The sequence below is a fragment of the Panulirus ornatus genome, chromosome 37 (genome assembly GCF_036320965.1).
Source record: "Panulirus ornatus isolate Po-2019 chromosome 37, ASM3632096v1, whole genome shotgun sequence".
In the NCBI taxonomy this organism is placed as follows: domain Eukaryota; kingdom Metazoa; phylum Arthropoda; class Malacostraca; order Decapoda; family Palinuridae; genus Panulirus; species Panulirus ornatus.
Window position 1 is genome coordinate 14,461,445 of NC_092260.1, and position 24,826 is coordinate 14,486,270.

General features: G+C 41.7%; 2 protein-coding genes across 3 annotated transcripts in view; one reads left to right on the plus strand and one right to left on the minus strand.

Moving 5' to 3' along the window:
- LOC139760516 (uncharacterized) overlaps positions 1-24,826 on the plus strand; it is a 746,927-nt gene that overhangs the window by 689,107 nt on the left and 32,994 nt on the right. The gene's annotated exons all lie outside the window — the stretch shown is intronic.
- The window catches only part of Sobp (Sine oculis-binding protein), a 323,491-nt gene that overhangs the window by 296,035 nt on the left and 2,630 nt on the right, over positions 1-24,826 (minus strand).

A 24,826-nucleotide genomic window follows, 5' to 3' on the forward strand; every position in this document is an offset into this window, starting at 1 on the left:
GACTGAATTAGAAATAAATATGGATGGTAAACTTCCGTGGCAAAACACGCGAAATTCAGCAGATTCAGTTGTGATAGAAAACGGATAAGATGAGAGGATGTAATCAATTAATATGACCACAGCTCGATGGGAGACTTTACGGAGTACCAAAACAACAGAATTGTATTCAAAATGTATAAATACAAAGGTACTTCACATATGCTACACACTTACACCAAAGAGACGAAACTGCAAGAGATCCTTATATAGCAGGCGAGAACGACTTGCAGGCCCAAAGGATCCACAGCTCACCCAGCAAAGAAAACGTGCCATACGAACTGACGAACACAGTCCTTAGACTCAGGATGTCATGCAAGACCCAGAAGAATGGGTCATCAGTATATCGGTGGGGAGAATAAAAACAAGAAAAATAGATTTATTCACTGAGAACCACCGCTTCCATTAAGCCACTAAGAATAGATGACCGCATACACACGGATGATACCCAGATGTGTGAGATACTTTAAAGAAAAAAAAAAGAAATGCAAGACGGATCGGCGTTCAGTGAACCAAACACCGCCTTAAAGATAAACGACCCAACCCGGCTTCTTCCTATACAATAATCCCCCTTGTGTTGCAGATCCCACCAGCTCACAGCAGGACTTGAGGAGGGCCATTGAGAACACGCCCATGCACTGGTCTCCCCTGGAACCCCTGTGTACGAAGCACCACCCACCTGCACGACCACTAGATTATCCTCGCATCGCCCCACGCCACCAGGGAGGAAGCAATGCAGTTCCGAAATACCACTTGACCAATAATAGCAGCGACATCACACATGTCATGGCAATTTTTGAGCCTAATGTAGATTGACTGACTCTCTGAAATGGAGTACTGAAGTTCGTAAACCCAGGACAACATGGTTTCTAGGCGGGGAGATGATTTTTTTCGCTTGCTATAGTTGCTGGACCACAATAATGAGGCTCTTCAAGTTGTCAATACCTTCACTGATAGATTACTGCTGTTGACTGACGTTACCTTATTGCAAGGCTGGCGAAATTGCTGAGAGTTACAAAGTGTGCAGAGATCCCTCACGGTCCTTATTGACTCGGTAAAGGAAGTGAGCTAATATGGGAACGGCTGAGGAATGACTGAGGCTGTACTCTTTGAACTCTCTGGAATACAGACGGGAGAGGTATATCATTATTTTCATTAGGAAAATCCTGGTAGGCGTGGTTCCTATGTTACAATAGAGAAGAAAATCCCAATTGATACGACAGGTATGGAACACTATGTAAACAGTGCCTCTGGAATCCAAAGGTGCAATAAGCACAACACGAGAAAATACCTTGAACACCCGAGGCCCAAGACTATTATTAGGTACCTTTCCTGTATCCATCCCAAACATTGTAGGGTGCGCAGTGGAGGATAGTTAACAAGGTCCAGGATAAGTATTCATAAAGTGCGTCAGACTAGACTTTGGTGGAGAGAGAGAGAGAGAGAGAGAGAGAGAGAGAGAGAGAGAGAGAGAGAGAGAGAGAGTGAACGAATGTGGCCTTTGTTGTCTTTTCCTAGCGCTACCTCGCGCGCACGCGGGGGGAGGAGGTTGTCATTTCATGTGTGGCGAGGAGGCGAAGGGAATACATATATACATGTGTATATATGTATTTGTCTGTGTATGTATATGTATACGTTGAAATGTATAGGTATGTATATGTGCGTGTGTGGACGTGTATGTATATACATGTGTATGTGGGTGGGTTGGGCCATTCTTTCATCTGTTTCCTTGCGCTACCTCGCTAACGCGGGAGACAGCGACAAAGTATAATAAATAGATGAATATATATATATATATATATATATATATATATATATATGATTATAGTGCATATGAAAGCGCACTTTCATAAAACACATAATGCCCTCGAACAGCAAGGACTCGAACCCGGTATCTTTGCGTGGTAATTGGGAACTCTAACCGCTCGGCCATGATCGCCCCCAGTGCAACTTAGTCATTTCCCTGTTAGGGACGATGATAGCCGAGCGGTAGCGTTCCTAACTACCACGCAGAGGTTCCAAAACCACAGCTCCCTATCCGCATCCAGGCTCCACAGACCTTTCCATTGTTTCCCCCCACTTCATTTGCCCTAGTTCAGTTTATCAAAAGAACGTCGACTCCATGTATACTACATCTTTCAAATTCACTCTTATCCCGTGCACGCCTTTCATCCTCCTGCATGTTCCTGCCCTGGTCTCAAAATCTTTTTCACTCCATTCTTCCATTTCCAAGTTTATATATATATATATATATATATATATATATATATATATATATATATATATATATATAATGGTGTGCTCATATTTCCTTTTGGCAGTCGTACGGTTGTTCGGACGGTCCGCGTAAGATTTAGCATGTGACGTATCGACTTAGAATTGCTCCTGCCTGAATGTCAGGAAGGATTTACTTTGTGTCACCCATTTTTTCCCCTCACAGTTGTGCCAATACAAACCGTCAACGTTTCTGAACTAAATGTATCTTAGTATTCCATGCATCTAAAGCTTAGCTTGAGGTGCCTAAGTCTCTTTAAGTAAATAGTTCGTAGGATGTACGTCATACGGCAGTGTCATCATCTTCTTCACTTGGTTTACACTAAACAGTTCCAAAGGCTTTTGCAAGTGTCCTCATGCGCCTTGTTGTACGCAGGTCTGTAATGAACTGTTTGTATGGTACAGAGGAAGGAGGGTCTGCGCTCGAGGTACTCCACCTCTGGACCCATCAGTGTATAATTAACCAATTTGTAAGCACCTGTCCTTACTGTACGGGGAGGGAGTTCGATGCACTTGGGGCCCTATCGCTTCAATTTCTCTACCATAGAAAACGTATCTTAAACCTCTGTAAAGAATGGTTTATTCAGTTCAGGCAGCCGTCCGGCTGAAAATATACAGATGTGTGAGGGGTAAATTACCCATCCATAATCAACTGTTTGCATAGTATGATGAATAAGAGGAGGGATGAGGGCGGAGTTTGACACTCATGGGGACCCCCTATCACTTGAGCGTCCCCTATGTGTATGTGTTAACGTGAGTACGGTACGGTCTGTACTCTCCACAGGAGGAGCCACCATTGTGTCCCGTGTGTTTACACTGGCAAGTTACTGTATCATCACAGCTGCCAAACCAACCAGGCCACAAATATAACCCGCACATTATTCTCCCACACTCACAACACAGTCCAGTTTTTCCTCGCTTTCTCTCCCTTTTCCTTGAAGCTTTAGCTGAACGAGGAATCTAATTCCAGAAAACCATCATTCCCATGCAACCAGCTCGACCAATACTTGGAATTATTGAAGAGAAGAATTATCATCCACCTAGACTCGTAAACGCGGGTGAGGTATATTCAACCTGCAACATGTAGAGAAGAATCACATACCTGGAACTGGTCAGGAGAGGCATAACGAGCCGAGAGAAAAAGTATAACGACCCTGGGACTCTTATTAGGCATAACGAGCCTGAAACTAGGAGAGTTAAAGCATGAAAACCTTGAAACTAGTAAAGAGCTGCCTAACGGGCCTGAAACTAGTAAAGCAAAGGCATAACGACCCTGGCACTGGTAAACAGAGCCATGACGGCCCTGGAACTAGTAAAGAAAAACACTACAACAGTAGATTCAGTCTGGGAGAAGAGGTTCTGTCAACAGAAGTTTTGACAAATAACTAAATTTTTCTTTGAACCTGAACTATAAACTTCTGCTGTATATCCTTCCGTCATGTCAGTTCATTGTCACAACAGTAGAAGAGAAAAATGTAAGAAAAATCTAAACCAATTTCCACAACATTAAACTGTACTTTTCATTAAATGATGCAGTTGGCGTCAGCAGTTCACTGTGAAGACGACCCTGTTCATCAGTCGTTATCTTGCCCTACCAAAACAAGCAGTAAGTCTGTGGTTCGCATCGTCTCCACGAACCAAACAAAAAGCACCGGCGTACCACGTCGTTGAAGCTTCCAGTCTCTGCCTATTTTGGTCATGAAATAACGCACAAAAAGCGCTGTAACCTTGGAAACGGTCTTGGCGTCCTACCCTCATTTTGCCGTATTGGTAACACGGTAAAGCTGTCCTTATTACACCGTTATAATGGCGTTACCAGAAACGCACAACTACCCAGCGTTAGCCAAAAAAAAAAGACAAAAAAGAAGGGAAAGCAACGGAAAAAGATATTTAGTAGGACTCGTTAGGCGGTAATATATTATATGGCACCACTTTAGTGTCACGCATATAGTGGTTCAAATAATGATAGGAAAATTACAGAAAGAAAATGGCGAGAGTAGATATAAGTCAAGACTTACTGCGAAGATAGACGGTGAGAATAAACTTCGCCGAAGCTAAAAGTTATTTCTGTGTTTGCAGCGGGAGTGAGGAGGGAGACTGAGCGTTCATTGTTAGTTTGAATATCGCATTACTCCGTCAGTCTTCTCTTCCTTAGGTAGGCTAATTCTCTTACAATTAAAAAAGTTTCCCTTTCTTTTTTTTTATATCCACGTTCGGTACATTTTGTGTGGAGACGTGGGCACCAGGAGCGAATTTCCAGTCAACTGTGTACCGTCGTAGTATATCTCTGTGCTCGCTTCTGGTTGGCCGGATAGATCTGTGGGCGTGGTTATCTACTGACCGCTTAGCCAATCCCGTGTCACACATCGATTCTAGTTTGGTCAAAGGCTTTGCTTATATAATGGACGCCAAATACCTTTTAGAAGTCTTTTAAGCTGTTGGGATCTCTAATGATCCGTTGACTTCCTAGCGTCCTGGGGAATGAAAGATCGGTTGTAAAATCGCCAGCATACTTAGACCGTAGCTGGGGTGACTCAGGGCGGCCAACTTGATAACGTCGACCAGGCTAAATGAGGGATAGATGATCCAGGGGGGGCCAAATAAATCCAGTCCAAAGTGCAGACTCTTATTCGCTACGAGAGAGAGAGAGAGAGAGAGAGAGAGAGAGAGAGAGAGAGAGAGAGAGAGAGAGAGAGAGAGAGAGAGAGAGAGAGTATCGAGTGTCGCTGTGATACGTAAAGCCATCCACTTGTTGAAAGTTAAAAAAAAAAGTGCGGCGAAATGCAGTATGGTTACTATAGCCAAACACGTTGTGTTTTTACGATAATTTGTCTAAATATCTGATGCACAGCGAAGGACTTGACATCCTTTTCTAACGTCCCTCTGACAATTATTGATTCTCAGTCTGGTTCTGGACGCCTGCAAGCTCACATTGAATAATTTCTATAAGAATATATATATATATATATATATATATATATATATATATATATATATATATATATATATATATATATGTGTGTGTGTGTGTGTGTGTATAGTGTAAGGTGGATGCAGGTTTTCTCTAATACTCATATAGTCGAATACGACAGCCAATTTATATTTATATTAATCTTCTTTCTTGTGTTATCTAATTTTCTCATTATCATTCCACCATCAGGTGGGTGCTCAAACACCACTTATCCAGAGTTTGGCATTTCACTTCAATCAAACTTTGGCCATCACAGAGGCATCATCTGGAATCTACAAAAAAGAGAAAAAACTGCGTCACAAAACTCGGACGTAATATGTAAAACGCAAAGCACAAGAAACACACTCGGGAAAGAAAAGAAATAACAACAACAGTACATTGCCGACTCTGTTGTAAATCTTGGACGTGTCGGGAAAATGTTAATTAACACTGGATAATCAAATACTGAATTTGATATTTAGATTGTAACTCATACTACCCTTCATGATAGTGTTAATTTGTTTCGCTTTTAGCGTTTTCCCTTACTTTTATGTGCTATGTACTGTTATTTTTTGGGGGGGTGTTTTTTTATTTATATTTTGTTTGCGTTTTATATATCGCCTCAAGTTTTGTGACGCAGTTTTTTCTCTTTTTTGTAGATTCCTGATGATGCCTCTGTGACGGCCAAAGTTTGATTAAAGTGAAATGGATAACTTGGACAACTGGTGTTTGTTAACCCTATCTATGTTATCGTATTACACTATATATATATATATATATATATATATATATATATATATATATATATATTCTTTTTTTTTCCAAAAGAAGGAAGAGAAGGGGACCAGGTGAGGATATTCCCTCAAAGGCCCAGTCCTCTGTTCTTAACGCTACCTTGCTAATGCGGGAAATGGCGAATGGTATGAAAGAAAGAATATATATATATATATATATATATATATATATATATATATATATATATATATATATACTTGCGAGTTATTGGTTCAGAGCTCACGGTAGATAATGTTTGTTGTGCCTTGGTATGTTGTGGTCTTAGATATGTAGTCTCGCCTACAACAGAGCTCGAACACAGAATGCTTAACTTCAGAAGTCAAAATCAAAATCACGCTCGCTGCTGTTTCAGAAACTAGTATACATCATGCAGGCGCTGGGTATTAAAAGTGTGGAATGCTTATCGTGGGTGAACCAGAGAAGAACTACCAGAGTGGCAAACCAGAATCCTTTTTCGAACACATTCTCGATGTTTGCTGTTATCAGAATCGTATTGAAATAATCAGTACTCTGTCCTTTTTATCGTAACATTACGGAAAACGTCTCCTTATGAAGCTGTGTTACTTCCAGCAGTAAATATATATATATTTAGTATTGTCACCATCGAATGACGGTGATGTTGAGCGCAGTGTGCTAATTTATTCGTAAACACAAGACCTTCCGGAGAGTGTGTTTCCGAATGGACGGTAAGTTTCACGTGCATTTATATATATGGGTCTTCGCTCATCTTTCATTGTATAATTCCGTGACAGTAATTGCTCTTTACACTCATTCAGTCGAAGTAATATGCTCAAGGAACCAAGATAAATCATATGTAGGCCATACAACAACTTGGCTTTCCTAACATCCTAAAGTCCCTCAAATTTCGCCACTGACCATCAGGAACATTACGTGTGGTGGCTTCCTCTTTAACACGTCTGATGCTGGATTTATTATGGCTCTACTGTATACCGAGCCAGCAGCACCCGCATCCTGCACGTAAACATTCAATGTCCAGGTCCTGAATGGCCGGATATGAATCGATGAATGTTTTCCGTGATCTTCAGGAAGTAAACATAATCTTGGAGGGGTTTATATTGGAGGGTTTTAGAAGTGTGGGGATGAACACGAAATCAGGAAAAGAGTAGAGAGCACACGAGCGTGATAGATTGTGGAGGTTTCACTTAATTACTTGGGCTTTCAGCTTGTCAGCTACTTGGGTCATTAAGACCGTCAGAGGTAATTTATAACCACCAGTCGAAAAATGTTGAATTCCTACTCAAGTGTTGAAAACAATTTGAAGACCCTACTCGCTTTCACTGCATATATGACCCTTGAATTCATCCAGTGACTTGTTTCTCAAGACTCTGGGATCGCGTCATCTTTTAAGGAAGATAAATCACTCCAGAAGTGACAAATGAAGTGTGTGTGGTTCATCTTATACTTGGTTGGTGTAGAATGTCTGTGGTGAACCGCTCTGTTTACTGTCCGAAGAACGGGAGATGCAGACCACTGGCAAAGTAATCAACTTTGGTTGCAAGAACATCGCAAAATCTCAGGCATTTAATGAGAAATGCTAAAAAAAGAAAAAAAAAACTGTCATATACGCGCACGCCCACACACACACTCTCTCTTCTACCGCCACCGACCCGTCAACCTCCCAGCCCTAAGAATGCCAGCATTCGCACTCTGGCAGAGCTCAACGGTCATCCCTGCGGCAGTCTTTGCTGACTTTCCATGGGACGGGTGTTGCCTCGCTGGTGGCCGAGATGCCTGAGAGTTGTGCTGGACGTATGGTGGAAGCCATCTTGGCTGGGACGACATCCTACATCCCTTCTTCTACTGCAGTACATCTTTCTTCCTCCAACCAGGGTTTGATCGCTGCTTCTCTGACGACTGTCGCGTTAGGAACTCCTCCCTTCTAACGACTGCCGCGTAAGAAAGAGACCGTAGCCGGCCATGAAACTCTTACCATCGGAATTCCATTTTACTTTTTTTTTTTTTTTTTGTGCTTGAAATCACTGCAGAACTGATCTTCGTAAAGTCAAGCATACCTTCATGAAACGCAAGTGTGCTGATCTGACTTCTGTTGATAAATCAATATGGTCGACCCTACACCAGAATCATCTCTTCCGGTTTAATCAATTTATAGCTAACACATCAGCTGATAAAGCGCTTTTTTTGTACCCTGTTTTCCTCTAACTCATCTTTGGATCATTCTGCTTCTAATTCCTGGCCCTCGTCTCCCACTGAACCAATGCCATTTCCTGTATTATCCTCGCACGAGGTCTTCCGAGTACCCTCCCAGCTTCAAATAGTATACCTCCTGGAATCTTAAAGTAGTTTACATTTAAGATGCGTATCTCTGATCTTTGCTCGTCTGTTTCGCCACTGTCTGAAAACCCAGGTTTTTTTTCTTCCTCTTGGAAGCGCCCTCCAACTATCGCCACATAGTCCTCTCTTCTTCCGGCTCCAAAGTCTTTGAAGCTCTCCTCTGCTCTCACTTTCTCCGGTCGCTGATATGAATTTCATATTGTTATATCCATTAGTGATCTCTCCTCCATGACTCACCTTTGGTCCTGTCCTTCTCCTTACTGATTTTAGAGAACTTTTGTTATGGCCCTCGACGTCTGCGGATCATTTGATAGAGTGTGGCAAAAGTCTTTGCTTTATGAACTCCATATATTGGATTTTTTTTTTCCTTCAGCTCCCTAATGGTCGTTCCATTGCATTGTTTGCTGATAGAACGACTTCCCTCTATCCAATCAACAGTGGTGTTCCGCTGGGTCCTCTTCTATCGCCTACTCTCTTCCATTTCTCTAGATGATCTCTCTTCTGCTTCTTACCCTATCCACTTTTATGCTGATGATTCCACTTTGCACATTTGAATTAACTTTCCCTTCTCTGCTTCTATTGAGTGTTCTCTTTTTTTTTTTTTTCGAACATGACACATTTCCATACTGTGCGACATCTCAGAGTAGGTAAATAAGTGACTTAGTTAAATGTAATAGTGCTAAAACGCAGTTTCTCCTTGAATCCCGACCTGAGAGTCACTTATTTCCCTCTGTTCAATTTCAGTTCAGTTTCAGAACACCACAATTCAAACCTTAGATAACAGAGACATGGCCATAACCACATTCTTTACTCTATGCAGGAAACCCCAGATATTCAACGCCGCAAAGTCTACTTCCCCAAACCTGCGAGTGTTGTGGAGGTGCCGTAATAATTTTTCTTGTGAGCAGGTGGTTAATATCTTCAGGGGTTTCACTCACCCTTGTTTGGGATATTTTTTGTGTAGTAAAGGGATGGTTCTTCCGCCTCTCTGTTAACCATAGTGGAATCAAACGCCTTCTGTCTCATCAATTCTAAAAGGTGGGGCAAGTGAGAGTTGGGGGTGAGAGAGGCGAATAGATGAAAGAGAAGAATATGACAGATGGGAGTAACAGTGAAGGAAGGATAGTGTGAAGTGGTGTCAGGCAAAGAATAGGCGAAAGATAGAGATGGAGTGAGTATCTTGAAGGACGGTAGCGTGGTGGATGTAGCCGGAGTGGGACGATGTGGAATGCGGAGTGCTTTCTGTGGGCTCTGACTAGGAAGCTTTCTCTGTAAACATAGAGAACTTCAGTAGTTTGGCACACGCGCCGCCCTGAGCTGGACATGAGTTGGATGGCAGACGGGTGTGTGTGTGTGTGTAGGCTTACATGGGAGGAGAGGCGCACGTGACCAAGTGCTGATTGACCTGTGAGTGAATTTTCTCCCAGTGCCACTTGAAGGATATTGTCAAACTTACTTTATTACGATTTACAATCAGGATTTTTATTTTTTATTTTTTGAGAAGTGAGAATGAATGGTTTATATGATAGATTAATTAAGGAAATAGCTTTTTACATTGAATATCTTCCCAAAGGTTAACAAGAAGGCCTGAAAGCGTTTTTGCTTTGCAGGTGTTGTAAGGTACAAGACACGTTAACGTCACCTCACCGTTTCCCTTTTCCATACCTTAAAAAGACGCCCTCTCCTTAGGATGCTTCCCCCAGAATCTGCCTCTCAGCGTTAGGCTTCCCCGCATCGTCTTTCATGGCTACGTATGGCGTAACAAGGGTAAGGGACACAGCCACATAGTGGCTCTTAGGTGGAAGAAAATCTGAAAGGTCTCCATTAATTCCCGTAGCATTTTAGGGGTTGGGAAAGAGGGGCCACAGTCACCCACGGGGTGTTGGCTGGGGTTCAGTAGCGTGGGTGAAGGGGTGGGAAGCCGTGGGCATGCGAGGCACCCGAGCCAACCCCACAGGACGGAAGGTGTACTTCGCCTCCGAGCTCAGAGGGTCGGTCAGGCAGGCAGGCAGGCAGTACGATAGAAACCTGATCACCCTGGCTCGTCCTACAGCTGACCTCTTCCACTTGTGGGTGTAACTTTGTTGCTCATGACTATAGGAAGACAGAGAATAAAAAAAAAGAAAAGACATCGCCAGTGACTCACGAGAGAGCAATGCTTTCTCCCAGGTGGCTCCGTGAACCGTATGACACGCGGGGAGCCACGTCGAAGCCGCTCGCTGGGCTAAAGCACAGTAACCATGCAATGTTCGCCGGACATTTTATGGAATTCAGATGAATTCCTTCTTCCTGGCAGATGTCCGTCGCGACAAGACAGACAGTTTTGAGGAAACGTGAAGACGCTTCGCGATTCTGACGTCTGCGAAATGAGAACGGACCCACTTTTTACTGTTACTCCCGGCATGTCGGACGTCGTCGCGCAGAAGCTGTAGAGGTGGTTAGGTTACAATATTCTTTTCCTGTCTTGATCTCGTTCATATGGATAGCGAAAGCCGGAGGTTAATGATGGTAAGAAATAAAAAATGAAGAAATTTACCCATTTAGCTTTCAAATTTTTATCAACTTTCCATTTCATATCCGTTTCGACGCGTAACAGCCCTCTTCCACTCTGTATTATAATGGATGAAATGATTTACTGTACTGATGTAGTGTCGTGGTGCAAACGACTGAGTGGATTTGGGCGATTGCTGACGAGGCGAAGTCTTTCGGTGTAGATGTAGTGGATTTGGGCGATGCCGAAGGGACAAGAGATGGACGGTGTCGAAGAGACGGACACTCGCAGGTATTGGCCTTTGATCGACGTTTACAGGTGGGTCTGACGTGTGTGGGGGGCACACACGTTTTTTTGTTCTGTCCATCCGACAGTCCACAACCCATATACCCGGTGAACATAATGACCCAACTCCTTCGTCATGAAATCTGACGCTTATGTTAAGGCTCCCTGACTACTATGTAGCAGTCTCTACCCACTGATTCAGAGTATATACACATCTCTCAATCCTCCTCGATATCTTTATGATTATATTGATTGTGATAGCTAGGTCGCTGCTGGGTTTTGTGTTAGAGATGTATAGAACAGATGCTCGATCTCTTGTGATACAGCTGGGTGATGATTTAGCTTAGTTATTCAGTTTAATGGCTTTTGACTGCTTCTTGGCCATATATATATATATATATATATATATATATATATATATATATATATATATATATATATATATATATATATATGTATATATATATATATATATATATATATTATGTGTGTGTGTGTGTGTGTGTGTCAGAAGAGGAGGGCGTTCATTAGACCCTCTTGGTAGAACCTGAAGTTCTGAGGGATCTTCTGCCCCAACAGCCTGGGCTGGGCCAAGGTTTGCTGGGTTAGGTCGTTGGTCAACCAAGCTGTTGGAAGCTACAGCCTGCAGTTCCATGTATCCCCCTCAACGGACCGTGGGATAACTGACTTATATGGATGAGTTAGAGACAAGAATGTCAATGACAACTGTGATAGAATATGGGGGATTACGCTTATCAGTAGGAGTGGATGCTGCCATTACATGATTTAAATAGAGAGGTTCATAAATGCACGAAGTACGGGCTCTGGGAAAGCTGGGTTGATGAAAGGAAGATCTCGGATATTTCTCTGGTAAGAAAGAATACGATGAGATGAGTATATTGTGTGTGGTGCAAGGTAGGTGTTAAGAGGAGTACATTTCCTCTTATGATAGTAATACGTTAGAGATGACATGGGACTTAAGATAGAAAGGAAAACACGAGAAAGATAGAGGAGGAAAAATTACGGACTGAAACTATAACACTTAGTATTTACGAAAATTTAAGTAGAATGTTGAGAAAATTCGAAACGGTATAAAAAGGTAGTTCAAGTGTCGAGGAGGTAAACTAAGAGGGCATTAGTATAGGCTGTTCGGTATCCTAGGTATAAGTAGGTTATGGAGGTACTACAGCATGGTGGAAGAAAGATGGTTAGAAAAATTAGTGGAGAAAAGTGACGAGAGAGAGAGAGGGTATGGAATGAGGACGTAACAGCATCTTACAAATCCTGCACAGTTGCAGCTTCATTATGGCACGTGCTTTGGTAGGTCTTTGAACACAGAGGTTCCGCCCTTGGGTGTAGCCCTTCACGATCAAGTACCATCCTGCAGAGACCTGACCTTTCACGACCATATCACGTGCCATGCTGCATCATACCCAGAGGTCGCACCTCCGGTCTCAAAGCGTCTCGTATCTTCGGCTTCAAACGTCGAACTGGGGTGGTCAAGATACGTGTACCGGGGTGGTCAAGATATGTACCGGGGTGGTCAAGATACGTACCGGGGTGGTCGAGAGACGTACCGGGGTGGTCAAGATACGTACTGGGGTGGTCAAGATACGTACTGGGGTGGTCAAGATACGTACTGGGGTGGTCAAGATATGTACCGGGGTGGTCAAGATACGTACCGGGGTGGTCAAGATACGTACCGGGGTGGTCAAGATACGTACCGTCGTGCTCAATAGACGTACCGGGGGTGGTTAGGAGACGTACCGGGGTGGTCGAGAGCTTCAGTAATTATACCCGGGTTCATTAACCATTCCCTCAGGGTTGGTCATCAGCATCATCATCGTCAGGTGATGAACTTAACAGCCATCGCCCACGACTGTGTTTACCCAGCGTAGACCCTTAACAAGCACACATTCGCTCGTACAACAACAGCTCTCGTTGATGTCGAATGACTTGTTAGTGGATCGCAAGACGTACGTAACTAGTGGATCACGAAGTGGGTATAATAAGGTAAACCCCGAAATCGAGGGTAAACCTCAAAGTTGACGGTAAACCTCGAAATTGACGGTAAACTTCGAAATTGACGGTAAACCTCGAAATTGACGGTAAACCTTGAAATTGACGGTGAACCTCGAAATTGACGGTTAACCTAGAAGTTGACGGTAAACCTTGAAATTGACGGTAAACCTCGAAATTGACGGTTAACCTCGAAATTGACGGTAAACCTTGAAATTGACGGTAAACCTCGAAATTGACGGTTAACCTCGAAATTGACGGTAAACCTTGAAATTGACGGTAATCCTCGAAATTGACGGTAAACCTTGAAATTGACGGTGAACCTCGAAATTGACGGTAATCCTTGAAATTGACGGTAAACCCCGAAATTGACGGTAAACCCCGAAATTGACGGTAAACCTCGAAATAGACGGTAAACCTCGAAAATTCCTGTTAAGACAATTCCTAGTCCTGAGTTTTTTTCCAGCCTCAGTGTAAGCCTTTATATCCGTGTGTCGTTATTAGAACAGCAACCCCCCCTCACCAGAACCTAGTCTCCATAATCCCTACTATAAAACCAGAAATATGAAACTGAGTAAATTATGTTACGTTTATCATTACATTCTAATGGCTATATCGACTGCGGAAATAAGTTCCATGACGTGTTTGTTTGAATTTTACGAGTCCATGATCCACTTGTTTATAATGTAATCATGAAAATGGAAAAGAGCAGACTATAAAGTACGGGACATTATTTTTATGTTTATATTTCAGTGAGGCTGTCTGGTTTCTGCTGGTATTGCATACTGAATGGTGCTCAATCTCCATGTTGCTATTTCATCAGCCTCTGATCATAATCACGTACATACACAGCCTCTCACGTTACTTGTATAAGTTACTCAGAGTCTCTTAGGTTACTTATATAAGTTGCATACAGCCTATCAAGTTACTTATATAAGTTGCATGGAGCCACTTAGGTTACTTATATCTGTTACATACTGCCTCACAGGTTACTCATATGAGTTAGATACAGCCTCTCCCCATTATTTATATGAGCTACACACAGCCTCTCAGTTTACTTATAAAAGTTTCACACAGCCTCTCAGGTTACTTATATAAGTTGCATACAGCCTCTCAGGTTACATATATAATGCTATACGGCCTCTCTGTCACATATATCATCGTATACAGGTCACTTATACAGTCTGCCGCCCGGGTCCAGTGTGTTCAAGTGACATCCCGATCTTACCTGATTTCGTACTTGAGTATCTCAGGCAGGGATGAAAACCAGATTCACTCACACATTTCCGTTACTGCTCGTCACTTGTTCTCGTCGAAAAATATTCTTACGCAATAAATTTACATTTTGAACGAATCCGATTTCGTGCAACGTTTAGGTCTGTTGACACACACACACACACACACACACACACACACACACACACACACACACACACGCATACTACAACGCTGTTTCCTGCATTAGCGAGCTAGCTTCGGGAACAGAAGAAAAAAAGGCGGCATTCGCTGATGTCCATTCTTTAACTCTGTCATGTATAGTAGAGAATGGATGTGAGTGAATGTGGCGTTATTAATAACGTCTGCTTCTGGTGCTAACTAGCAGCTCAAGCAGAAATAAGTGATCTAGTAATATATATATATATATATATATATATATATATATATATATATATATATATATATATATATATATATATATATATTCATTTCAAACTATTCGCCATATCCCGGGTTAGCAAGGTAGCGTTAAGAACAGAGGACTGGACCTTTGAGGGAATATCCTCACCTGGCCCCCTTCTCTGTTCCTTCTTTTGGAAAATTAAAAAAAAGAGAGGGGAGGATTTCCAGCCCCCCGCTCCCTTCCCTTTTAGTCGCCTTCTACGACACGCAGGGAATACGTGGGCAGTATTCTTTTTCCCCTGTCCCCAGATATATATATATATATATATATATATATATATATATATATATATATATATATATATATATATATATATATATATATATATATATATTCCTAAGAGTCCACGGGGGAAATGAAACACGATAAATTCCCAAGTGCACTTTCGTGTGATAATCACATCGTCAGGGGAGACATAAGAGAGAAATATAGCAGTCAGTTGATATACAACGAAGAGGCGTAGCTAGGACGCCATTTAGTAAACATGCGATTGTCCAAGACAGACAACGAGCGTATCATAAACTTATTATTTCACAAATTCTATGATACGCTCGTTGTTTGTCTTTGACAATCGCATGTTTACTAAATGGCGTCCTAGCTACGCCTCTTCGTTGTATATCAACTGACTGCTATATTTCTCTCTTATGTCTCCCCTGATGATGTGATTATCACACGAAAGTGCACTTGGGAATTCATCGTGTTTCATTTCCCCCATGGACTCTTAGGAATATACTTCATCACACGCAAAATTGTGATCCTTTCCAATATATATATATATATATATATATATATATATATATATATATATATATATATATATATATATATATATATATATATATATATGATTCCTATGAGTCCACGGGGAAAATGAAACTTGATAGGTTCCCAAGTGCACTTTCGTGTAATAATCATATCATCAGGGAAGACACAAGAGAGAAATATGTCAGTTGATATACAACGAAGAGACGTAGCTAGGACGCCATTTACCAATCAACTGACTGTTATATTTCTCTCTTGTGTCTCCCCTGATGATGTGATTATTACACGAAAGTGCGCTTGGGAACCTATCAAGAATCATTTTCCCCGTGGACTTATAGGAGAAAAAAAAAAAGAAATATATATATATATATATATATATATATATATATATATATATATATATATATATATATATATATACATATATATATATATATATATATATATATATATATATATATATATATATATATATATATATATATACATATATAATTAAAACAGACCGAAAGTTATACATTGCGAAAGCCTTACAAAATTCTAAATAATACCTATTTATGTTCCGGAATACACTCTATATGTATGCTGTTAAATTTAATGGCAATCGCTTTTTGAATGGCCATTAAGCCTGACATGGTAACGCGCGTGTTCATCAGACATAATGCCAGAAAGGTTACATTTTCAGACTATGCCGTTATAACGAGAGGCAATGTCCGGGTTCTTCAACCAGAAGGAATCACTTCTGTTCTCTGTTAATGTCGTCATGCCTCACTGAAGAATAAAAAGAATTCTTAGTCTTTTCTTTTTTTCAGTGTTGGGTTTTAACAATATAAGAAGCTAGCTTGAGATCCATTGTTTTGTCCTGATGGTTGTTGACCGCTTAGGTGGTTATAAAACCCATGAGCACGACGGGGGAGGGCCTGGCCTTTGACCCAACTCAAGGGTCAAGTCAAAGGTCAGGCAGTGATGCTCAGAGGTCGTAGCAGAGGTCATAGTTTCGTGCAAGAGGGGTGTACACTTGCGCTCAAGTGTCGTACAGTCAAACATACACAGTTTTCACAAAATATAATACACACCAAACTGCTGTAATACATGTTGTGTTGAGAAACTGCAGAAGCTGGTGACTGAGTTTAGTAAAGTGTGTGAAAGAAGAAAGTTGAGAGTAAATGTGAATAAGAGCAAGGTTATTAGGTTTAGTAGGGTTGAGGGACAAGTCAGTTGGGAGGTAAGTTTGAATAGAGAAAAACTGGAGGAAATGAAGTGTTTTAGATATCTGGGAGTGGATTTAGCAGCGGATGGAACCATGGAAGCTGAATTGAGTCACAGGGTGAGGGAGGGGGCGAAAGTTCTGGGAGCATTGAAGAATGTATGGAAGGCGAGAACGTTATCTTGGAGAGCAAAAATGGGTATGTTTGAGGGAATAGTGGTTCCAATAGTGTTATATGGTTGCGAGGCGTGGGCTATAGATAGGATGTTGCGGAGGAGGGTGGATGTGTTGGGAATGAAATGTTTGAGGACAATATGTGGTTTGAGGTGGTTTGACCGAGTAAGTAATGAAAGGGTAAGAGAGATGTGTGGTAATAAAAAGAGTATGGCTGAGAGAGAGCAGAAGAGGGTGTATTGTAATGGTTTGGTCACATGGAGAGAATGAGTGAGAGAAGATTGACAAAGAGGATATATGTGCCAGAGGTGGAGGGAACGAGGAGAAGTGGGAGGCCAAATTGGAGGTGGAAAGATGGAGTGAAAAAGATTTTGAGCGATCGGGGCCTGAACATGCAGGAGGGTGAAAGGCGTGCAAGGAATAGAGTGAATTGGAACGACGTGGTATACTGGGGTCGACGTGCTGTCAGTGGATTGAACCAGGGCATGTGAAGCGTCTGGAGTAAACCATGGAAAGTTTTGTGGGACCAGGATGTGGAAAGGGAGCTTTGGTTTCGATGCATTGTACATGACAGCTAGAGACAGTATGAATGAATGTGGCCATTGTTGTCTTTTTCCTGGCGCTACCACGCGCGCGCCCGGGGGGAGAAGGGTGCCATTTCATGTGTAACGGGGTGGCGACGGGAATGGATGAAGGCAGCAAGTATGAATACGTACATGTGAATATATGTATATGTCTGTGTATGTATATGTATGTATACTTTGAAATATATAGGTATGTATATGTGCGTGCGTTGGCGTGTATGTATATGCATGTGTATGTAGGTGGGTTGGGCGATTCTTTCGTCTGTTTCCTTGCGATACCTCGCTAACGCGGGAGACAGCGACAAAGTATAAAGATATATATATAAGATATATATATATATAATGATAGATAGATAGGTAGATGGATAGATAGGTACCATCCGGTAACGGTTGTTTACCAATGGCGTCCTAGCTACGTCTGCCTTGTGTATCAACTGACTGTTCTACGTCTTCTACCTCATTCTTGTATCTCCCCTGGCGATGTGATCATTATACGAAAGTGCACTTGAGAACTTATCGTGTTTCATATATATATATATATATATATATATATATATATATATATATATATATATATATATATATATATATATATATATAATAGCGAATCTCTCTTGCATTTAAGACTCTAATTCAGCATATTACAGCTTCCACACCAAAGACACTGAACACACACACACATCACCACACTCCTTAACCTGTGCTGTTCCCCAGGGTGGACCTAACGCGCTTTTTGAGCGCTGCGGGAGCCCTAGGGAAGGGCGTCTGGGGTAGCGCCTGCACAAACCTTGTAGGCCTTTTAGGCCATAAGTAAGCTATAGTTTAAGTTAAAATTCGTATCAGCGATGTTGAACGCTCGTTAACTTACGTACTTTAACTAGTTAAAGTACAGTTAACATTCCCGATGAACTTACTAACGTTAACCAGTTAAACTACGTTGAACATGCCAGATAAACGTACGTTTAACTTACCTTATTAGCGTTCGTTAACTTGTTAAAGTGCTTTCGACACGCTTGATGAACGTACGTTAACAAGTTAAAGTAAGTTTAACATACTTGAGAAATAATGTACGTTCGTTAGAGTTGGGTATCATCACTTCATTCCTGTTGTTCAGTTAGAGGAACGCCATCTGCAGGGAGCAAAGAGAGACGGAGTCGGTGGGGAAAGAATAGTGACGAGAGAGGAAAAATTTAGTCGAGGGGAGGAGTGAGCCATGGCTATACCCAGCTTGCTTGCTCGAGTGTTTATTTGAGCAGATGCTCAGAGGGCGGTTTGACCATATTAGAAATGCCAGTGTATTTATTTAAAGTTAATGAGGCTTCTCAGGTTGTTCAACCTGTGTGTTTGTTTGTAGTAAATCTGTAAGTGAAAACCGATTTTATTCTGGTTCATGCCATACATTTGCATATCTCTCTCGTTTTGTACGTGGTGTTTCTCATGTTCAGCGCAGTCCAGTTCCGTGGACCTCGCTCAGCGTTGGCATGAGTGATTAGAGAGAGGATCCAGTAGGCTGTTTATGATGTTCTCTGAAATACCCTGTTATAATAATAATGGTAATAATAATGATAATGATAATAATGATAATAATAATAATAATGATAATAATAATAATAATGATAATATTATTATTATTTTTTTTTATTATACTTTGTCGCTGTCTCCCGCGTTTGCGAGGTAGCGCAAGGAAACAGACGAAAGAAATGGCCCAACCCCACCCCCCCCATACACATGTATATACATACGTCCACACACGCAAATATACATACCTATATTATTATTATTATTATTATTATTCCTTATCGTGTAGCTTCTTCTCGTCACCGATAAAGTAATTTTACCTGCCATGGTTTTCCTCTACGATGCAATGAATATGCTAGAAATAAAGAACAGACCAGAAAATAGTTACATGTGTAATATCTTCTGAACAACGCGGCCCATAAGGCCAATTTGTGAAAACGCTGTTCTCTGATTGTAGCCACAGCCAGATATAGCAAGGATGTCGAATTTATAATACAAAGGAAAAATCTTTCTACAGAGATCACCCTCACCCGCTAGCGAGCGGTTGACTCAAGTCGCCAGGCCTACCAACCGCCTCTCGAGGGGTGACGAAAGTGGCAGAAGCGAGAATAGTTTCTTTGTTACCGCCGTCACTTGTATGGTTTCCTCTACCCCACCTTTGAAGCTGAGTGTTAATCTTGTTCATATGATCATTAAGTCTTGTTTTTTTAAGCCATTTCTCAGAGTTCACCATCATGAAATAGACATCGTTCACCGTGGTGACTATTTTTTTTTTTTTCGTTCTGATAATTCCGTTGTATGAGTCAAGGCTGCTTTGCCCTGATGTGCTCCTACGCTGAGTATGGGATCTCATGGTTTAGGCTTGGCATATTACCATAGACTATCGCGTATCACAGAATGAAGAACCTGATGAGTGTGTCTCAATGTCGACCGCCTTGAATATACGTATTTTCGAGAACACTTGAAAATATTAGTCTTCGTAACCGCAAAACGTCGACCCTGAAACCTGGCGATGCTCTTCCTGGGGATTTGTCTTTATCAAAGCTTAATGAAAGTAGCGTTTTGGCGGAGCTGGTAATTTGCGAACGCTACTTGCATCTGTATTTATATTTATCATTATTATCATTATCATTATTATTATTATTATTGTTATTATTATTATTATCATCATCATCATTATTATCGTTAGAATAATAAAGGCATTTAGAGTGGCACTGTAAACAAGAATAATGATACTACATACACAGTGTGAGTATATATAGCTTTACATTATACTTAAAACCTAAAGAAGGTGTTAAAGATTATTCCGGTTGTTGGATGAAGTTTGATATTGAGTGCCTTTAATGACCCTGGCAGCTGATGGGCCTAAAGACCATACAGCCAACCAACCATCGGTCCTGCCCCAAAAAAAATCTCGAGAAAGAAAAAATTATGAAAATAAACTAAAGAAGAGCATGGAAAAAGAACATAGATATTACTTTAAGCTCCTCATGTGTCGGAAGACTTGACTCACAGAGACGGAAAGTTTATAGGAAAAGACGAAAGAAAGGGAAAAATATATATCCAACTTCGTTGACCCACGAGGGGTGTGGTGGGGACTTTATCATTACGGTCAGTCTTCGAGCGACTGATCTCCACACACAAGTTATAGGAACCTGCCACCAGGCGCGTGCATTCTTTAGCAGGGCCACACGCAGGTGTCAGATGAGAGCAGTGGCAGAAATGACACCTGTAGGAGGGAAAGATGGTAGCAACGTCACAAGTGATAGAAAGGGAAAGGTTGGAGTGAGGTAATAGCTAGAAAGTAGATAAGGCGGAAGGAAGAAAAGAGTGTAAAAGACCCATCCATCTACACGATTTGTACTTCATACTGGGGCGAATGGAACCTCCGTACGTATGAAATAGCTGCATATATGGAAAATAACTCCAGTAGCTATTTAACGCCCCTAACGTTTGGCGGGCAGAATTTGAATTACTCTGGCTGGGGTTTCTAGAGTACGACAGAGGATATGTTCATGTCTAATGTCTCTGTGATCGTTAGGTTGTATTGAGGTGCTCTGGAATTTGATTGTAAAAAAGATGAGTGATATATTGGAAGACATATGGGTAGAAATTACGTTTTTTTTTTCACCGTAAAATCTAACCGGATTATTACTTTCCCATTCAGAGATGTTGCACAGCTTCGAGCTACAAAAGAGAAAGTATGTGTATTTTAAGGGAAAGAACGATCACTGGAGGTGTGACAACAGTCAGGAGTAGAAGAAAGATCGTGTTTGAAAAAAGGGAAAACGCAGGTAGTAGGACTCACCCCTGAGGGACGCTACTACTGACAGGAGTAGAACAGCTTGAAAGGAAGTTATGCATCAGACAACAGGGTGAAGCAGAAACTTATGCAACATAATCAGTGCTTTGGCGACGTCGAGTGCCACGACAGAAATGCACCAGAATCCTTGATGGAGGAGAGTGAGAGATGAGTTACACAGACGAGAACACCACAGGTGGTGGTTCTTGCGCCACAAAAGCTATCTGTATCGGTATAAAGAGACAGTATGAAGGAAGAGAAAGAGATTTTGTGTTTAGGAGTTAAGGAATGTTTCTAAGACTTTGAAGACAGTAGAAATGAGTGCGATGGAGTGATAGTTAAAAGAGATGGGCTGCACTAAGGCGCGCTTCCTAGAGGGGAAAGTTTGTATTTTTGAGATGGAGACGAAATAGGCGAACAAGGATCGACGCTTGGTCTGAGGGGCAACTTCCTTTGGACGCGAGGATGTATGCCATCCGAACCCAACATATTTCCCAGTTGCGTATCGGAAAGCATCCGGAAGACGTCGTCTCACTCACCATTCACTGCACGCTATGGTTAATGAAGCTGTTGTCACTTTCCTCAGAAAAAGAAAGAAAAAAAATGGAAAAGACCAAAACAGTAATGGGCATAGGCTCATTCGGAGTTCAAGAGGGGATTAGATGTGAATCATCGAACGTAAAACCATAGGAAAATAAGGTGCTGAAAAGAGCGTCTTTATCCTCCTAAAAGTTACGTGCAGTTTAGTCAGGTCGGACAAAGAAGACAAATCAAATTGTAGATATTAGTGGAGATGCTTTTGAATAAGTACTGGAGAGATTCATCGACTGAAGAATAGGTTCTAGCTACACAGTTTGTACTATGACGTTCTTGACTCTGGGAAGAATAGACTTGCGATGACGAAACAGACATGAAGGCAGTATGAGAGGGAAAGAGTTCATGGTCCTAAACGTTCAGTCCTCAGTTCGACAGGCGTCAGTGCAGGGGCTAACAAATCAAGTCTTAAGGGATAAAGATTTAGTAAACGAAGGACATAGAACTCAGAATTCCATCCTAGCTGAGACGACCTGTGCTACACGGTCAGCACTGCTGGAGACATCCCATTGCAGGTCTGAAGTACGGAAGCTACGTAATGGGAAAAACCATTATGCCTTCACCAAAAAAGTGCTAGCCTCGGCAGTGTTGTGAAAGGTATAGAGGGTTGTCGTGCCCAGCCCAGAATAGAAATCAAATTGTAATCGGGAGACATTGAGTCGGCAGATGTAGGGGCATGTGTTGTGGGAACGGTCAAAGGCTAAAAAGAAGTCGTGTTTGTTGTAAGGTCGTTGGTGACGTTCGGAAACTCGTGTTGGGTGTTCATTTGTCTGTTCCAGGTCATTAAGATGGGAATCAGTAATCTTTACACAAAGGGGCAAGAGATAAAGTATTTTTCTTGCTTTTGTTATTTTTTTTTAAAGGTCACTTTGAGAATGATTTCCTAGTTCTTGTGTGTGTGTTGTGTGTGTGTGTGTGTGTGTGTGTAAATGTGAATAAGAGCAAGGTTATTAGGTACAGTAGGGTTGAGGGTCAAGTCAATTGGGAGGTGAGTTTGAATGGAGAAAAACTGGAGGAAGTGAAGTGTTTTAGATATCTGGGAGTGGATCTGTCAGCGGATGGAACCATGGAAGCGGAAGTGGATCATAGGGTGGGGGAGGGGGCGAAAATTTTGGGAGCCTTGAAAAATGTGTGGAAGTCGAGAACATTATCTCGGAAAGCAAAAATGGGTATGTTTGAAGGAATAGTGGTTCCAACAATGTTGTATGGTTGCGAGGCGTGGGCTATCGATAGAGTTGTGCGCAGGAGGATGGATGTGCTGGAAATGAGATGTTTGAGGACAATGTGTGGTGTGAGGTGGTTTGATCGAGTAAGTAACGTAAGGGTAAGAGAGATGTGTGGAAATAAAAAGAGCGTGGTTGAGAGAGCAGAAGAGGGTGTTTTGAAATGGTTTGGGCACATGGAGAGAATGAGTGAGGAAAGATTGACCAAGAGGATATATGTGTCGGAGGTGGAGGGAACGAGGAGAAGAGGGAGACCAAATTGGAGGTGGAAAGATGGAGTGAAAAAGATTTTGTGTGATCGGGGCCTGAACATGCAGGAGGGTGAAAGGAGGGCAAGGAATAGAGTGAATTGGAGCGATGTGGTATACAGGGGTTGACGTGCTGTCAGTGGATTGAATCAAGGCATGTGAAGCGTCTGGGGTAAACCATGGAAAGCTGTGTAGGTATGTATATTTGCGTGTGTGGACGTGTGTATGTACGTGTGTATGGGGGTTGGGCCATTTCTTTCGTCTGTTTCCTCGCGCTACCTCGCAAACGCGGGAGACAGCGACAAAGTATAAAAAAGAAAAAAAAAAAAAAATATATATATATATATATATATGTGTGTGTGTGTGTGTGTGTAGATATGATGATCACATTAGTTCATGTTGAAAGTTATGAAGGTGAAAACCCATTTCAGTAGGAGTTCCTATGATTTCTATCATGTAATTTTTCCATACATGTGGCACGACATGTTTCGTGGAGACAATCCACCTCATCATGCGCCAGTACTTAACCAAGTTATTCAGATCCCAACATCACAACGGAGTACCGCCGTCCAGCGTCTACCAGCACAGACAACACACTGACGTTGACCGACAGTGAGCGTTAAAAGGGAGGGTGATGATTTAGGGGGCTCACATGGCGGGGGGGGTTGACTTAGGTAGCCTTATGATTGCCCATCATGAAAGACTGAAGAGTAAGGGGTGACTTGATCCCTCCTACCTTTTAGGTTTTGAACTAGGTTAAGGACGTAGACAGTGAATAGCTCTTCGAGAGATGTAGGCATAGAACAACCAGTCATCATCCGATGAGAGAAGTTCTTGTATAGTTTAAGAGTAGTCGATGAATGGATGAATCTGGTTATGAGACTGAGAGTGTGAAGAGCATACAGAAATGTAAAAACTTGACATAGAAAGCTCAAGATTGGGGTCCTACAAGTGTATAGAATTCCCTTCCCATGCAGTACATTTTATGAGATGATTACACGCTTATGGATATTACAGACGAGAAGACGTCATCTCGCGCAACATTCATTGCACGCTCTGGTTAATGAAGCGATTGTCACTTTCCTCAAAAAAGAAGTAGAAAAAAAAATGGAAAAGACCAAAATAGTAATAAATGTTGCCGAGGTGCTTATAGCAGCCAGTTTTAAAAGAGAATGTTTAAAGAGAGAATGCCCGAAAAAGAGAGAAAATGGGGAAGTAACAACGTAAGAGGGCGTGGACACTAGAGGCCAATAAGTGTTACCAATGGGCTTGAACAGTATGATAAAAGTGGTCCGAGCAAAAGACTCACGTGGAATAAAATACGCTGATGGAGAATTGCCTTCTATGTTAGCGTTTTTCCTTCCCTATTC